At 44.5% G+C, this 15,629-nt stretch overlaps 1 long non-coding RNA gene across 1 annotated transcript in view; it reads left to right on the forward strand.

The window, feature by feature from the left end:
- Positions 1 to 9,308: 9,308 nt before the first annotated feature.
- The window catches only part of LOC144139506 (uncharacterized), a 32,281-nt gene continuing 25,960 nt past the window's right edge, over positions 9,309 to 15,629 (forward strand). Inside the window, exon 1 of the long non-coding RNA XR_013316237.1 lies at positions 9,309 to 9,350. This is a non-coding gene — a long non-coding RNA (uncharacterized LOC144139506). The remainder of the gene's footprint in view (positions 9,351 to 15,629) is intronic.

Below are 15,629 nucleotides of genomic sequence, written 5' to 3' on the forward strand. Positions count from 1 at the left end.
GGAAGTGCAGAGCAGTGATTCGCCATAATGGGCTGCAGCTGCGTTATTCGCTCACTGCTGCCACCAAACGCTTTTCAGATTTCCCGCCTTACGCATGGCTGGCACGCCTTGTCGCTGATACTGCGCCAGCGGGAGTTCCGTTGTTTTCGTTCTTGCTTCATATCGTACGCTGAAGCTGTTTTGTGTAATTTCCAAAGCGTAATTTTTTTTCTTGCGCCGCTGGCATAGAGTTTCATACTAGTATACACTAGAGGGAAATCTGGCGCCAGTGTCTATGGGAGCCACGCTTCAACGAGCTCTCCGTCATGTACCGGGCAGGCACGTCCACTTGCCTTGGCATGGCTTACGAACAGGCTGAAAAGTTGCCACTGGCTGCAAAAATGCAACAGTATTACTGCAGAAGGATAATCAAATTTTTTTCATTGTTATAAAATTGAAGCTCCTTAAAGGTATATTTGCCTGGGATTATTTAGAAGCTTTATGCAAGATGAACAAACAAACAATTTTACCCGTTGTTTTGCTGATTTTGGCTTGGAGACAAAAAGAAGCCATGTGGCTAACCAAGCCAAGGAGGCGAGGAACGTCGCTGGCTGCAATGGCGCCGCGCACGGCGGCCCGTGAATGCAGCGCCAGATTTCCCTCTAGTATATATTAGTATAAAAGTCTATGGCGGCTGGTGCCTTTCTGCAGTATTTTGAACGCGTCATTTTAAGTTCAGAACACTTTAAACGCTCGCCTTGTTGTCCTAGCTCGCTTGCTCAACTCAAGTATTTAGAGCACCAAGGAGGCGTCGTGGGGTAACGCTTTTCGCGGCGTACCACGGAGGCTTCGAAAGCGGAGCGGTTTATATAGTAATTAGCTTTCGAAACTCGTGAAATGCTGGATCTTCTCATACATATTCCCGTTGTTTTGCGCAAAAAACACTATAGGCACATTTGAGCAAAAATATACGTAATTAACCGCCAGCGCCCGCGTTCCCTTACTTACGTACTCCCGTCGGGATGGTTTTTACCATAGTAAAAGCAAAATGTGGCAGTGCAATGCGACACGTGCGGGGACAAAAGCACAAAGAGAACAGAACTCCCGCTGGCAAAGTTTCAGGCAGGGGGCTCGCGAGCTCTGCGAAGGCGGGAAATTTGAATTGCATGGGGTGGTAGAAGTACGCGGATAACGGCGGCACAGTTCCTTCTGGCGAATCACTGCTCTGCGCTTCCGACAGCTTTCACATTGAGTGAAACGCAATTATTTTTCTTTTAGTTGCGCGGCTGGAGGCTTTCTGCGTCATTTTGAAGACGCCATTTTGTTTTTTGCAGGGACGCTTTTTTCGCTTACTAATTTAAAAACCAAACCAACGAGGGTTCCTAACTAAAGAAACGCGGGTGCTGCCGGTAATATACACAGATTTCGCGTGAAATGTATCTGCAGATTTCTTTGTACTAAACAACGGGAAGATGTTTGACAAGCGCCAGGGTTCACGAGGTTTGAACCGTTATGAATATTTAAACCGCGTGGTTTTCGAAGTCGAAGCGTGACTCCCGGACGACGGTACTGGTGGCTCTACTTGGGTCCGTTATCTTACTGCGCCGCCTGATTCCGGCAGCCGCATCGAACGTTAGAGAACTACTACGACAAGGGGAGCCTATTAGGTGCTCTGTTCTTAAAAACTGAGACGATAATAAAAAAATCTGCCACAAAAAAGCATCGCGTTCAACCATCGTTGTCGTTTAACGGGGAGGTGCGTGAATTTTAAATACGTTCAGCTCCAAGGGGTGCATAATAAGGGGTGCATGATTTTTGAATAAGAGGAGATAGGTTACGATCAGCTCGTGTGGAGTGGCGCTTCCGGCAATCTTGCACAAGTCGGAGCCTTACGGCGCCACTTTGGAACGCTTTTTTTTGAGCGGCCACTTTTTTCGCTTGCTATCGTAAAAATACAATCCTATCGAACCAATCCCACGGGCATTCCTAACTAAAAAGGCGTCGGTGCTGCCGGTTATTTAAACAGCTTTTACTTCAAGTGCACCTGAAGTTTTCTTTGCGGTAAACAACATAAGGTAGATGAGAAGCGCCAGCGGTTCAACAGTTTCGAAAGTCTGGACTACGTAAACCACTTGTTTTTCGAAGCCTCTGTTCGAGGCCGTTACGCCGCTACACCGCGGGGCTCTGCTTGGGTCTCTTCGCTACACCAGCTGATTGCGGCGGTGGCTAGACAGCGTGACAGCGCATGAGTTACGACGACCGGGCGGGTCCCTCAAGCGCTCTGCACTTAGATATGCAGTTCCCCTTCACTGCCTGAAGACGGATTTCGAATGGAACTCGGCGTACGCAAACACCATGTACAAACATGTAGTAGAAATCCGGTGTGGCGATAGTCGTCCTAACTTGTACTTACAGATTTTTTGGAGATACCTACCTACATTAGAGTGAGATGTACCAGCCGTTCATTTACCAGAAACTTGGCTTTGCATCAAGACTCAATTTGGGCGACGCGACGCCTGTCGATGAAACGCTACTTTGGCGTTTGGTTTGGGCTTCCCCCTTGGAAGCGCAAATTCTACTTGGAATTTGCGCGTCGTCGGTGCTCCCATTTTATGGCAAGCTCCGGCTATCGCTCGGACCGTGCGTTGTACATGGGGCGAAAGGGGGGGCGCCAGCCAGAACCCTCCTTCTCTCCCGGCGCGCGCTTTCATTGGTACGCCCCTATTATGGCGAGACGAGCCCGCCCTTTGGCACCCCCGGACAGACCAGCATCGATGTAGATGTAGAATAGCTCCGCGGCTAAAAAGCTAGCGGTACTGTGTGGCGATACCAGATAGGGTTAAACAATGGGTATAACGCAATTATTCGTTACTTGTCATTAGTACTTCTGTCACCGTGGAGATGTATACAATCAGGAATTTTCGTCCGGTCTCAGTATATGCGCCAATACCGGAGGGGTGTGGGTATGAAAACCCACGAACTGGTGTTTCATTAGATTGATCCTGGGACACTTTGTACAACCTGCGTATGCTCAAACAGCTACATTTGAGTGGGTTTTATAGACAGCTATTACTCCCAATTTATTAATGACGTGAACTCCTATGGAGGCGTTTGAGAAATGAAACCTCTCCATATCTCACGAGAGATGGCGGTCTAACAATCTGAAAGCGAGATATTTGATTTGAATTGAAGAAACCTTCAAAGTAATTAATTTTGGAGCTGCGAAAGTGTAGTTTAACAGCGTCAGTAGCTGGAGGGACGAAAAAAATGTTATTATTAGGCACAGAAAATTCCAGAAGGTATTAGGCACAGAAAATTGCAGAAGTTATCAAGTACAGAAAATTGCAGAAGTTAACAAATACAGAAAATTGCAGAAGTTAATAGGTACAGATTATTGCGGGAGTTATCAAGTACAGAGAATTGCCGATAATATTAAGTACAGTAAATTGCAGCAGTTGTCAACTGCCGAAAATTCCAGAAGTTATTACACACAGAAAATTGCAAAAGTTATCTAGTACAGAAAATTTCCGACGTTATCGAATGAAGAAAATTGAGAAGTTATCAAGGACAGAAAATTTTCGAAGTTATCAAGTACAGAGTATTGCAGATTTTATCAAGTACAGTAAATAGCATCAGTTGTCAAGTACAGAGAATCGAAAAAGTTATCAATCAGAGAAAATTGTAGAATTTATAAGTGCAGAAAATTGCAGAAGTGATTAACTGCAGAAAATCGCAGAAGTTATCTAGTACAGAGACTTGCAGAAGTTATCATGTGCAGAAAATTGCCCAAGTTTTCAAGTACAGAAAATTGCCGAAATTGTCGAGTGCAGAATATTTCAGAAGTTATCAATTACAGAATATTGAAGAAGTTGTCAAGTACAGAGAAGGGCAGACGTTATCAAGTACAGAAAATTGCCGAAGTTGTCAAGTGCAGAAAATTTTAGAGGTTATTAACTACAGAAAATTGCCTAAAATTATAAGTGCAGAAAATTGCCGAAATTGTCAAGTGCAGAAAATTTCAGAAGTTGTCAATTATAGAATATTGCAGAAGGTATCAAGTAGAGAATGGCAGATGTTATCAAGTACACAAAATTGCCGAAGTTGTCAAGTGCAGGAAATTGCAGAGGTTATTAACTACAGAAAATTGCCGAAAATTTCAAGTACAGAAAATTGCCGAAATTGTCAAGTGCAGAAAATTTCAGAAGTTATCACTTATAGAATATTGCAGAAGGTATCAAGTACAGCGAAGGGCAGACGTTATCAAGTACAGAAAATTGCCGAATTTGTCAATTGCAGAAAATTGCAGAAGTTATCAATTACAGAAAGTTGCCGAAATTGTTAAGTGCAGAAAATTGAAGAAGAGTTCAACTATGGAAAACTGCAGAAGTTATCAAGTACAGAAAATTGCCGAAGTTGTCAGGTGCAGAAAACTTCAGAAGTTAGCAATTACAGAAAATTGCAGAAGTTATCAAGTACAGAAAAGGGCCAACATTATCAAGTACAGGAAATTGCAGAATTTATAAACTACAGAAAATTGCAGATGTTATCAAGCACATAAAATTACAGATGTTATCAAGTGCAGAAAATTGCCGAAGTTATCAAGTACAACAAACTGCATAAGATATCAAGCGCAGAAAACTGCCGAAGTTGTCAATTCAAGAAAATTGCAGAAGTTATCCATTACAGATAATTGCAGAAATTATCAATTGCAGAAAACTGCAGAAGTAATCAATTACAGAAAATTGCAGAAGTTATCATGTACAGAAAATTGCCGATGTTGTCAAGTACAGAATATTTAAGAAGTTATCAATAGCAGAAAATTGCAGAAGCTATCAAGTACAGAGAATGGCGCAAGTTGTCGAGTGCTGAAAATTGCAGGTTATCAATTACAGAAAATTGCAGACGTTATCAAATACATAAAACTGCAATAGTTATCAAGTACAGAAAATTGCACAAGCTATCAAGTATAGAAAATTGCAAAAGTTATAAGGTGCAATAAATTGGAAAAGTTATCAAGTACAGAGAATTCCAGAAGTTATCAAGTGCAGTAACTTGCACAAGTTGTCAGGTATAGAGAATTGCAGAAGTTAATAAGAACAGAAAATTTCAGAATCATCATTTACAAACTACCGTGTTCTGTACATTGCACACCTTTTGGCGGTGCTAGGATAAATTGTTTTTTCCTGAGCAATCAGTGGTTTCGCTGTCGGGCCAAGTTCACACTGCGTCGTGGTTGAACTTTCAACTCACGATAGGGGTTGGTGAGCTACCTCAACCGGAAAAATTTCCCATATTTTGTAGGTCAGATGCATGCCTGCGCTGCATGCGTTCTCGCAATAGCAAAGAAATAAAACATATAAAAACAACCTAAAAGTGGTCTCACTGAGTAAATGGGGGGAAATTGTATTGAACGAAACTCCATCATGCCAGCTGCAAGAGGAACAGAAAGAACATGAGGGGAGGGAGAGAAAAAGCGACTGTCACTAGCAGAGATGGTAGAATGCTACTCCCGCGGCAATTTTCTCGGAGAAATGGGCAGATCCACAGCGTATTGGTTCCTCGAAGGGAGAGTGCTTGTTAAGTACAAAAGATTAAGACTAAAGCCAATCAACATAGAACGAATGAATGACATGTATAACTGAAGGTTATGCACTACAAAAGGTATATATACATGAGCCACCACTCTTGCCCTCCCGGAGGGCATGCGTCATATATGAATATTGATTCTGGAGACTGTTGGGTGTTTAATTAGCACTGTGTACAAAATCCCTCTATATACGAAGGCATACTAGGGCAAATAGGGCGTTTCCTTAGTGGTGGCCATGAAGACCAAATGCAAGTTTGCTTCATTCAAAATATTGCCTCGCTAGAATCAAGCTGATACCTTCTTAACGTAAACTTCAGTCAAATAAGCTGTATAATTAGAAAAAAGGAATGGCCCACTGGCTTATTTCCCCAAAACGAACCTTTAATGTAATACCAGCCAGCTCTGCGTTTGGCGGAGGCGGAAAAAGCAAACGTAACTTAGGCAGAATTTATAAGCTTGCCGAACGAGCTACATCGCGTAAACTGAGGGCACACTCTCTTTATATCTTTAAGAATGGTGGAATAAACAGTAGAAGTTACGAATTCACACGTAAACATAGAAGTACCGATGCGTATTGCTGTTGGTAGTGTGCGCAATATAGTTCGTTTAGATGCACATCACGTCAGGGCTTTGAGGTTGTCTCACCTCGCCATTTAACGCCAGCGAGGGTGTCTTACTGGAAAATATTTGTCGATGGAGCACCATGTTTCACGAAACGATTATTTTCTCCATGAACAAAAACAAGCCAGTATAATTACGGTCACAAACAAACCAAAGGCAGAAAACGGCATACCGTGGTGTGGTGGCGCCACCTAGATTGACAAACAGTAAGGAAGTCTCCGCTGCACACAAAATTTCGTAGAAAGACCTTTTTTATGCCTTCGAAAACGTCGTTCAAGACATGTTTTGGCCCGAAAATCAAAATTTTAGCCTAACTTGAATTATTTCGCTCTGAGTAAAGCATCGTTTTCTTCAGGACAAGCGCTGGGGGCACTATAGAACACGAAATCTTTCGAATAAAGCCAACATGTGTTTTGTCTGCATGACTCCTTCGAAGAGCGGCTAAGCCAGCACCGAGCGCTCTGTCAGCAGAGGGACACTTCGGGTAATCGTTCAATGTACTGTGTCAATTGCAAATGCGTCTTAGCATTCATCATTTTCGCGTAGTTTTTTTTCAAACCGAACAATAAGAGAACCAGCTGCATTGGAAAAACATTTTGTGTGATATCTGATATAGATGGCAAACGTGTTATTTCACTTTTAAAGCAAAGCTTTGCTACTTCGTCCAGCGATACCCTGGAGGATGCGCAAATGACCTTTTGACCGGAGACACATCCCCGGCGACACACACCTCGAAGCGCATGGCGTGATTCGCCGAGCCAGCTGTTTGGCACCTGCGGGTGCCTAAACGGTCATCACTGCCGCTGTGGCCGAGGCAGCCAAGCAGTCCCGCAGCCTCCCATGCATGCGGCGCTGGGTCATTTCGGGGAAAGTGACTCGTCGCGCGACCGGCGAAGAGGAACGGTGCATTCGCGCCAGGAATGAACGCCGCGTTCGCTCTGGAAAACGCCGCGTTCGCCCAGGCTCCTTCTGTAAGCGTTGCACGGAACCAAATGGCTTTGAGACGTGGGAGGCAATACAGCTAAAGCAAAGATTTAACCAAGCGAAACCAAGACTTAACCAGACTACGCGAAACGTTTGCTTTGCATATCTAAAGTTAGCTGAGGTAAGCCCGAGCCATTTGTATCGCCTTCGTAGCGAGGGAAACCCTTCGGCAATGATTCATTTTGGGACCTCTTTCTGTATTACTCCAATGTATCGGTACACGTTTTATGACAGTAATAAACTTTGATTCACTGTCGAAAAAAAGAAACATTGTGCGCAATAAGCAAAGACATTGGCACATGCACACAGTATTTGCCAAAACCTGCCATTCAAGTGTGTGTTTCTTTTCCGATCTGAATAAACTTTTTGGTTTTATGGGTGACAGAATAAAAATTAAAGGAAGTTTTCTTTTTACATGTGTACCAATAAAACTAGCCCAACACCATGCCATTTAATCACTTGCGCTAGCCTGGTGCTCTGGCGGAAATGTAGATTTGGGGTATTTTTTTCGGGCTATTAGAACGGTACTCCCGGAATTTCCAGTCTGTTGGCACAGCATACCGTGCTGGGTAATGTGACAACTTGGCCATTTTTTCTTCATCATGGGTGTCGATTCAAATATCCTGCTGACGCTCTTGGATGTTTTTTGGGTAAAACTCTGAAAGTTTTTTTTTTAGATTTCAATTCAAAAGAAAATCGTTATCAAACTTCTGAAGAGTTATCGATGAATCAGAAATAACACAAAATTTGGTCCGAATTAAGAGTAGGCTCATAACAAGTGCGTAATTGAAAACCCAGGAAGTTTTGAGAATATCGAATGGGCTACCAATTTAAGACAGTTATGTATTCGAACAGTCTTGCGATGTAGTCAAGTATTTTTTAAAACTAATGTCAGCTCTTTTCATTTTTCTCATAAGTGTAATTTATTGAAAAATCAAAGAATTCTATATATATCTGGAGCAGGATAAGAGTTTACTTTGTTATTTCAGCCGGTAGGGAAAACCACTTTGCTCAGCGCTGATATAACCTGTGAAGCGTCTTGATCGCATAAGGGGTGAAATTTGAAGGTCTAAAAACGCATCTCCGCCTTTTAAGAGGAATCATAGAATAAACTCTTAATTCGTTTCTGTTTGTGTGAGGTCTATTCTGAAACTATTTCAATGTAGCAATCGGTCGAACATGCACAGGAAATCTGAAAAACACATAATTCCTTCTTAAATGCATATTCGCACCATAGAAGTTTTCCACTGTAGGCCCTGAACAACTGAATAGAGATTTCTGCACACTATATGCATCAGAAATAACTCCCTCGGAATTTCAAGAGGTCAGCGAAATATTCACAAATCGCCGAAAATACTAGTCCCCCTCCTTAGTTCGAGCCTGAATACGCATCTGCACCATAACAGAAAGACCCTACCTATATTTAGGTCATGAAAGTGGAGAACGTTTAGCTACGCGTGGATGATTTTCTCAGTCGTTTTGTGAGACCCTTTCGGTTTGTGAGGCCCTTCTATTTTTATGTAGCTTTGAATAGTTGAAGGGCTTCCAATGAAACAAAACTCGTAAGAACAGAACTCGTAAAATTTGCAATGTTTTACTTTAAGAATGGATCAGTATTTAGTTAGGAAATACGTGTTACTCAATTTTACGAGAGGTGCATTCAAAATTTCCGCATGACCAGTTAATGTAACTCCAATTCCAGGGTAACACTGCAGAATGTTTCACTGGGCCTTGCTTTTACACCCAAACATAATATTACGACTACGGATGTAGCATGGGATAATCGCACAAGAGCCTATTCTTTGACCTATTTATCGAAAAATGCGGAGAATAGTTAAAAAACCACCTGAAGTACCAATACTTTTCAAATGACCTGCCAGAACGCAAACTAGGAAATTGTTTGTATTTGTTGCTGTGTGGTAATATATTATAAAAAATATTCTTTACAGATTACCCTACTGGCTACGAACATACATTCCCTTCTATGAACCGTACGTATTACTAAGCCAGCACGACCATTATTTGAAGCGCACTTCTCTTTACTACATTTTTCAAATGACGTGTGTAGATACAAACTAGGACATTTTTTGTTTGCTATGCTGTCTGGTAACACATTTTACAAAAATTATCTTTACAGCGGACCCCACTGGCTACCACCATACATTCACGGCCCTTCACGGTACGTATTACTAAGCCAGCCCGACCACTATTTGAAGCGGACTTCTCATTATCTACTCGAAGGTATTCATTCCTAATATTTCGCCCTATTGGCTGGAGACTGCCGAGATTCTTTGTAAACAGACTAAGCCCCCAAAAAGACTAGAAGCCACCTAGAAACATTGACAGGAGGTGAGCACGCCACAGCGTTTCATTTGGAAAGTTTTGTTTACCATACTAACGGCGATGTCGAAGCAAAGCCTGCCACTTCGACATCCCACTCACTGCTTCTTGTTCTGCTTAAATTGCTATCCTTAGTTGTGCTGGGGCAATGCCTCCACGGGAGATGGAGATGCTGTGTCAGTGTGCACGTATCGTGTTGTATTTTGTATTTACATGCTATCGAACACAACGGTACCTTTTGAGGCTTCATGATCCTGGCGTATTTATTTTATTGGCAATTGTGATGCCCGTGACATTGGACGTGTCATTACCAAGGCGAACCTAATGATTGCCAAGTGGTACGGGGTAGCTGTTGGCCTTTTTCGGCACATCTAACGAATTCCTTGCTGGGGTGCTTTTTAATACGCAACCGTAGCATTCCTGTTTGAGCTTCGCCAGAGTTGCGCGTCTGATTTACCCGAGCTGGTGCCTCTCCGGTTTCCCCGTGAGAGGAAAGCAAGGTTTCAGCGCTGCACACCGCTCACATTTTTCTGTTGTGTGCATGTCAGCGCACGCAACAACCCCCTTCACCCTAGCGGCAGGGGCAGCCGGCACCACACACACGCTCTAACTTCGCCTCTCCCCTGTAACCGGCGTGGAAGCTCCTACAAGCTTGACGGGTGGCTTTCCCGCACAATTTCCCCGTCAAGATGGCCCATGGATGCACACCTTGGCTCCTCTAGAGGTAATCTATACAAAAATTGTATGGCACTGGGTTAGGCAGTTGAGGACCAGAGAATCATCAGTGCATTTATTCGCTGACGATTGTGTCATTTTTAGGAAGATTGATAATGATAATGACATATGCACACTTCAGTCCGACATCAATTCCATATCCCATTGGTGCAGTACATGGCAAATGACATTAAATACTAATAAATGCAAATCAATGCGAATTTCCCGTGTCGCTACTAACCCGCACCCGTACTTACTTAATGGGAAAATCCTCGAAGCTGTTACTTCATATAAATACTTGGGCGTTCATATCACTGCTGACCTATCTTGGAATCTTCATATTGACTATATCACTAATAAAGCCAATCGAATGCTTGGCTATGTAAGACGTAATTTTCATTCCGCTCCTTCTTCTGTAAAACTGCTCCTTTTCCAATCATTTGTCCGTTCACAACTTGACTATGCTTCATCTATATGGGACCCATCTACTGAAGTACTGATTAACCAGCTAGAAATGATTCAGAATAACGCCGCACGATTTATTCTTTCTAACTACCAGCGAGCAGCCAGTGTCTCCAGAATAAAAACTAACTTGAATCTCCCATCTCTGACGTCACGACGAAAAATTGCACGTTTGTGCTTATTCCGTAAAATATATTCACACGGCATGCTTCACAACGCACTACTTAGTCCCCCTTCATTCGTATCTTCTCGTTTAGACCATGCTTACAAAGTTGGTATTCCTACTTGCAACACTAAAACCTTTTCTCACTCATTCATTCCACGTACTTCTAGGGACTGGAATCATCTTCCTTCTGATGTCGCTACGATTAGCAACCCCGACTTGTTCCATTCCGCTGTGTGCAACATCATCACCTAGATTTGTCTATTGTCTGTAGCGATACAATGGTTCCTGCCAATCCCACTTGTTTTGCTGTTTTGCTTCTATTGTTTTTATTTTTTTTAATGAGTCTTGCCAGGAACGCCAGAACTGACACGAAATTGCCACTGACCTCCTGTATTACTCCTTACAAATATGTATACCTTAGCTACGTTTCTCACGTTGTAAAAGAATGATTACAACCTTATTTACTGTTTTACGTTTGTTTTAGAGGTGATATGTACTCGCAATGTGTTCGCTGTACTGCATTTTTCTTATTTCTTGTTATGTAATCACCCACTCCCCTCTTCAATGCAATTGCCTTGAGGGTATTCCAAATAAATAAATAAATAAATAAAAAAGACCACGCGTTGAGTAACTTGACAAAAGCATGGTAGACGGAATTTTTTCTCGGGGAAGCACAGAAACAATAATACCACTGGCCACACTACACTGCTGAAATGGCTTCATTCTCTTCCGAAGCATAACGAAAGCCTTTGCACTGAAAGACAGAAAGCGCGAAAGCGGATTTCACTCCTTCAGTGACGCTTCTTCGGTCCTTGAGAAACGCTGCAAAAAGGTGAACGAGTAGATGAAACCACCTGGAGCCCTGAAGCAAAGTTAAAAAAAGCTTGTGAACAACGCAAAGAGCACTACATGCCCAGTAACCTGCATACGAAGGTGCAGACACTGTAGCCACAGTTTCGCAACAACGCGAGAAGCCTGAATCTCTCCATAATGGTTCTGCAAACCCAGAAATTGATGAGGAATTCACCTTGGCTGAGCTTCGCATCGCCCTCCGTATGTGTAGAGGCAGCAAATCTCCTGGTCCCGAATCTGTAACTACCGCCCTACTTCGGAATACGTCAAATGCTGACCAACACCATCTCTTACATGCCATCAACCTTCTTTGGACAGGACAAATACCACTCTGCAACTTATGGAAGAAGGGCCACATGATCTTCATACCGAAGCCCGGCCAACATCTCGATCTGCCTAATCTCCATCCCTTAACACTGACCTCCCACGTTGGCAAAGTTATGGAGCGCATGGCGCTCAATCGCCTTCAGCAACATCTAGAGGATCCCTAAGCCCTCCCTCACTCTATGATTGGATATCCCTCACAGCTATCTACTCAGGACACACTGCTTCGCATATACGAGGACATCCTTCTGTCTCCCAGCTCAGCCCAGTTAAGGCCATCCTTGCTATAGACCTAATGAAGGCATTTTACTATGCGGATCACCACGCTGTGCTCTCAAAACTAGCAGATACAACTTGTGGCTCGAACATGTACAGATACGTCCGGGACTTTCTTCATTCTCGTACCGTGACCATGCAAATTGGCGTCCACAAGTTCACCCGCTACCTCACCTTCAGAGAGGCATTTCTCAGGGCGCGGTCCTCTCTCCTACATTATTTAACCTCGCCATGCGCCGTATCCACCGTTCTCTACAATTTGTCCCAGAAATTGAGTACTCTCTGTATGCCGACGACATTACTATCTGGATCAAACGCGGCAGTCCGGGATTCATTCAGGACACCCTACAAGACGCCCTGAGGGCTGTTGATCAAGCAGCTCACACTATCGGTGTAGCTTGCTCGGCTGAGAAAACGTCATTGCTGCTTTTGCACTACCGTAATTGGAAACCACCGTCAGTTGTCTTTCATCATCATGACAACACCATCTACCCACAAAAAGCTTTGGAAGTTCTTGGCCTTCACGTGCAATCTGAGGAAGGAGGAGGTTTGGCCATGCAGCACATTCTCCGCCAGGCCGAATCCATCCTTAACATGATGCGCCGTGTCACTGCACGCTCCAGGGGACTCAAAGAACAGGCCCTTCTTCAACTCCGCGATGCTCCTATCCTCTCCCGCATTCGCAATCAAGCGCCGTAGGCCATCCTAACGCGCACTTGGAAGTGAAGCTTGACGCTCTAATTCGCCAAGCGACAAAAATATCTCTGGGTCTTCCTATTACCACTAGCACAACCCGACTCCCGCAAATTGGTGTTCTTCCGACGGTTACTGACATAATTGACATCCATCGCAGCCACCAACGTCAACGCCTCTCCGAAACTGCAACAGGTCTTCATTATTTACGCACATTAGGATACCCGTCCTGTCCTCCCCGACCTCAAACAACTCCTCTAGACAGCAAAATACTCCACCATATTACCGTAGCACCCATTGCCCGGCACGTTGACAAGGAACGCTATCCAAACCGCCGTCTTATTCGTGCCGCATACTACGCCAAGAAAGTAAACCGTGATACCGACAGCCGCCACGTATTTACAGATGCGGCATTTGAAGATAACCTCTGCACGGTCGCCTTCATCACTTAAGGGGGTACTCACTACTCCATCACTCGACGCTGCACCTCTCAAGAAGCAGAACTCGCTATCGCTTTTGCCGCTGCTGACAACACATCCCCCGTCCGCACGACCAATATCTACACCGATTCAAAGTCAGCATGCTACCACCTGACTCCCGGTCTTGCCTTCCCCTCCTCACTGTCCCTCTTCAGCAACGTTAAAGGGCCTTTCACGTACACTGGATCCCTTGTCACACAGGCGTTGCAGGGAACGAGCGCGCACATCAGCTCGCCCGTGAAGCTTTCCTACGGGCCCCTGTCGACGCTCGCGACACAAATCCTTGTCCTCCCCCTCCGCTCCCAACCTTAGCAGACATTCTAAGCATACGCCGCACGTTCCTTCCCTCCCTTCCAGGCTTACTCGTCGCGAGCAAGCAGTAATTCGGCAGGCGCAAACATATACACTGCACACACTCACTCGGCTCCATCTGTTCCAACGCACGCCAGACACCCCTGTTTCCCTCTGTTCCCACTGCCTTATTCCCACTACGCAGGACCACATTCTGTGGGAGTGCCCCTACAAGCCTACCCAACCACACAATTACACCGGAGAGTGGCTGGCTGTTGCGGCGAGTCTCCAACAGCAACGGGAACTGACTGCTCACATCATCAGGGCCCTCAGTGGCTGACTGGACCGAGGCGGCTATCTGTCTACCTACCTACCTACCTACCTACCTACCTACCTACCTACCTACCTTCATCAACACGTGCGGGGACAGGCGAAGATAACCCGAACATTAGAAGACGAGACCCCGGGAGTCCAAGATACCACATGTGTAGCACAAGGAGAAGTTAACACAGCAAATAATGGGGTTCCAAACCAAACATAGGGTGGTTTTTCACACCATCATTTGCCGGCCGTGCAAACTTACCGATGCCTGGCAATGTGGAGTGAATGATCACCTACAGCAGCTTCGACCTTCAATTCGATGATCGTCTATGGTACAGAGCGTGTGCGCATGACACGAGAGCCAATGAAGGAAAGGAGGGCACTATGACATGTATTTGTCGTTCCTAGAAAGTGTTGCCACGGTACCGCGAACGCTGGAAAGTGGGTACCCTTGGCTTGACGAAAGTGCGCTCGAGAACGCGTGCATGAGCGTTCGGCTTTGCTTGGTATTTTTAACTGCGGGTAGCAAAGAGAAACTCTTCCCTCAGCAGCTAATGTACCCACGGCTCCACGATCTCCTTGGCTACTTGCATGCCATTCAGAAAAGCGCCGTCCCCGCATCCGCATTTCTTTGGAGAACATTTTCCGAAACGGGAACCTCTTTGCCTCAGGAAAATATTGTGAGGTGTGCATGCCTACAATAAAAGTAAGGCGTTCCCGCAAAGTTGCGGCAAGCGGCTAGTATGTGGTTTCTATACACTGATTGAGAGCCTTGAAACCGGTTCTAGAGAAGGCTTAAGTCGAACGGAAGTTACTGAGCAGCCCTCTCGTCGATCCTAAAGGAAATGGAATTGCTTCTTGGCGAGTCAAAAGGTCAACGTGCTGACGTCTGCGAAAGATGCTGCCTTGAATCACTAAAACAAAGCACATCGGGTGTCACAAGGTGACGCATCCCTGTGCATGGGTAACCTTGAAGGACACTCGCATCCTCTTGGCAAGGTGTAATGCCAGCACCTCTACGTTCTACTCGGTCCGACCCAGTCGAACAGTTGAATGTTATTTCCACCTAATACTCCTAGAATTCTCAACTATTCGAGTTAAAAGTGTCTATAGTTTATCGTATTTTTCCTAACGCCGGTGGCTTTCATGTCCTAATGCGTGGTGTACGTAGATTGTAACTTGTCAATGCGTTCATTTTTTGCCTACCAAGACGAACACTTCTTTTCGTTCATTGTTCACGACTCCGCAATTCCTGTACATTGCTTCCCGCGAAGTCCACGCTGCAAAGGCCGACCTCTACTGCAACATGTTATCTTTTTGGAGACGCCACTCGAACCCATGAATGCAAACACAGATAAGCAGGCCAAATGTAAACAAGAATTGTTTTTACGTCAGAAACAATGGCCAGCTTCGGTGAGTAACACCGGATTTCCTGCAAATACTGTTGCGTATAAACAACTCTGCTTAAACTCAAAATTTTGAAGCATGATGGCTTACACCATTAAAAGGTAAAAAAGAACAGAAATAGGCCGGAAACAAC

Source organism: Haemaphysalis longicornis, unplaced genomic scaffold (genome assembly GCF_048455015.1).
Source record: "Haemaphysalis longicornis isolate Haplotype H1 unplaced genomic scaffold, Haemaphysalis longicornis Haplotype H1 scaffold_5, whole genome shotgun sequence".
NCBI lineage: Eukaryota > Metazoa > Arthropoda > Arachnida > Ixodida > Ixodidae > Haemaphysalis > Haemaphysalis longicornis.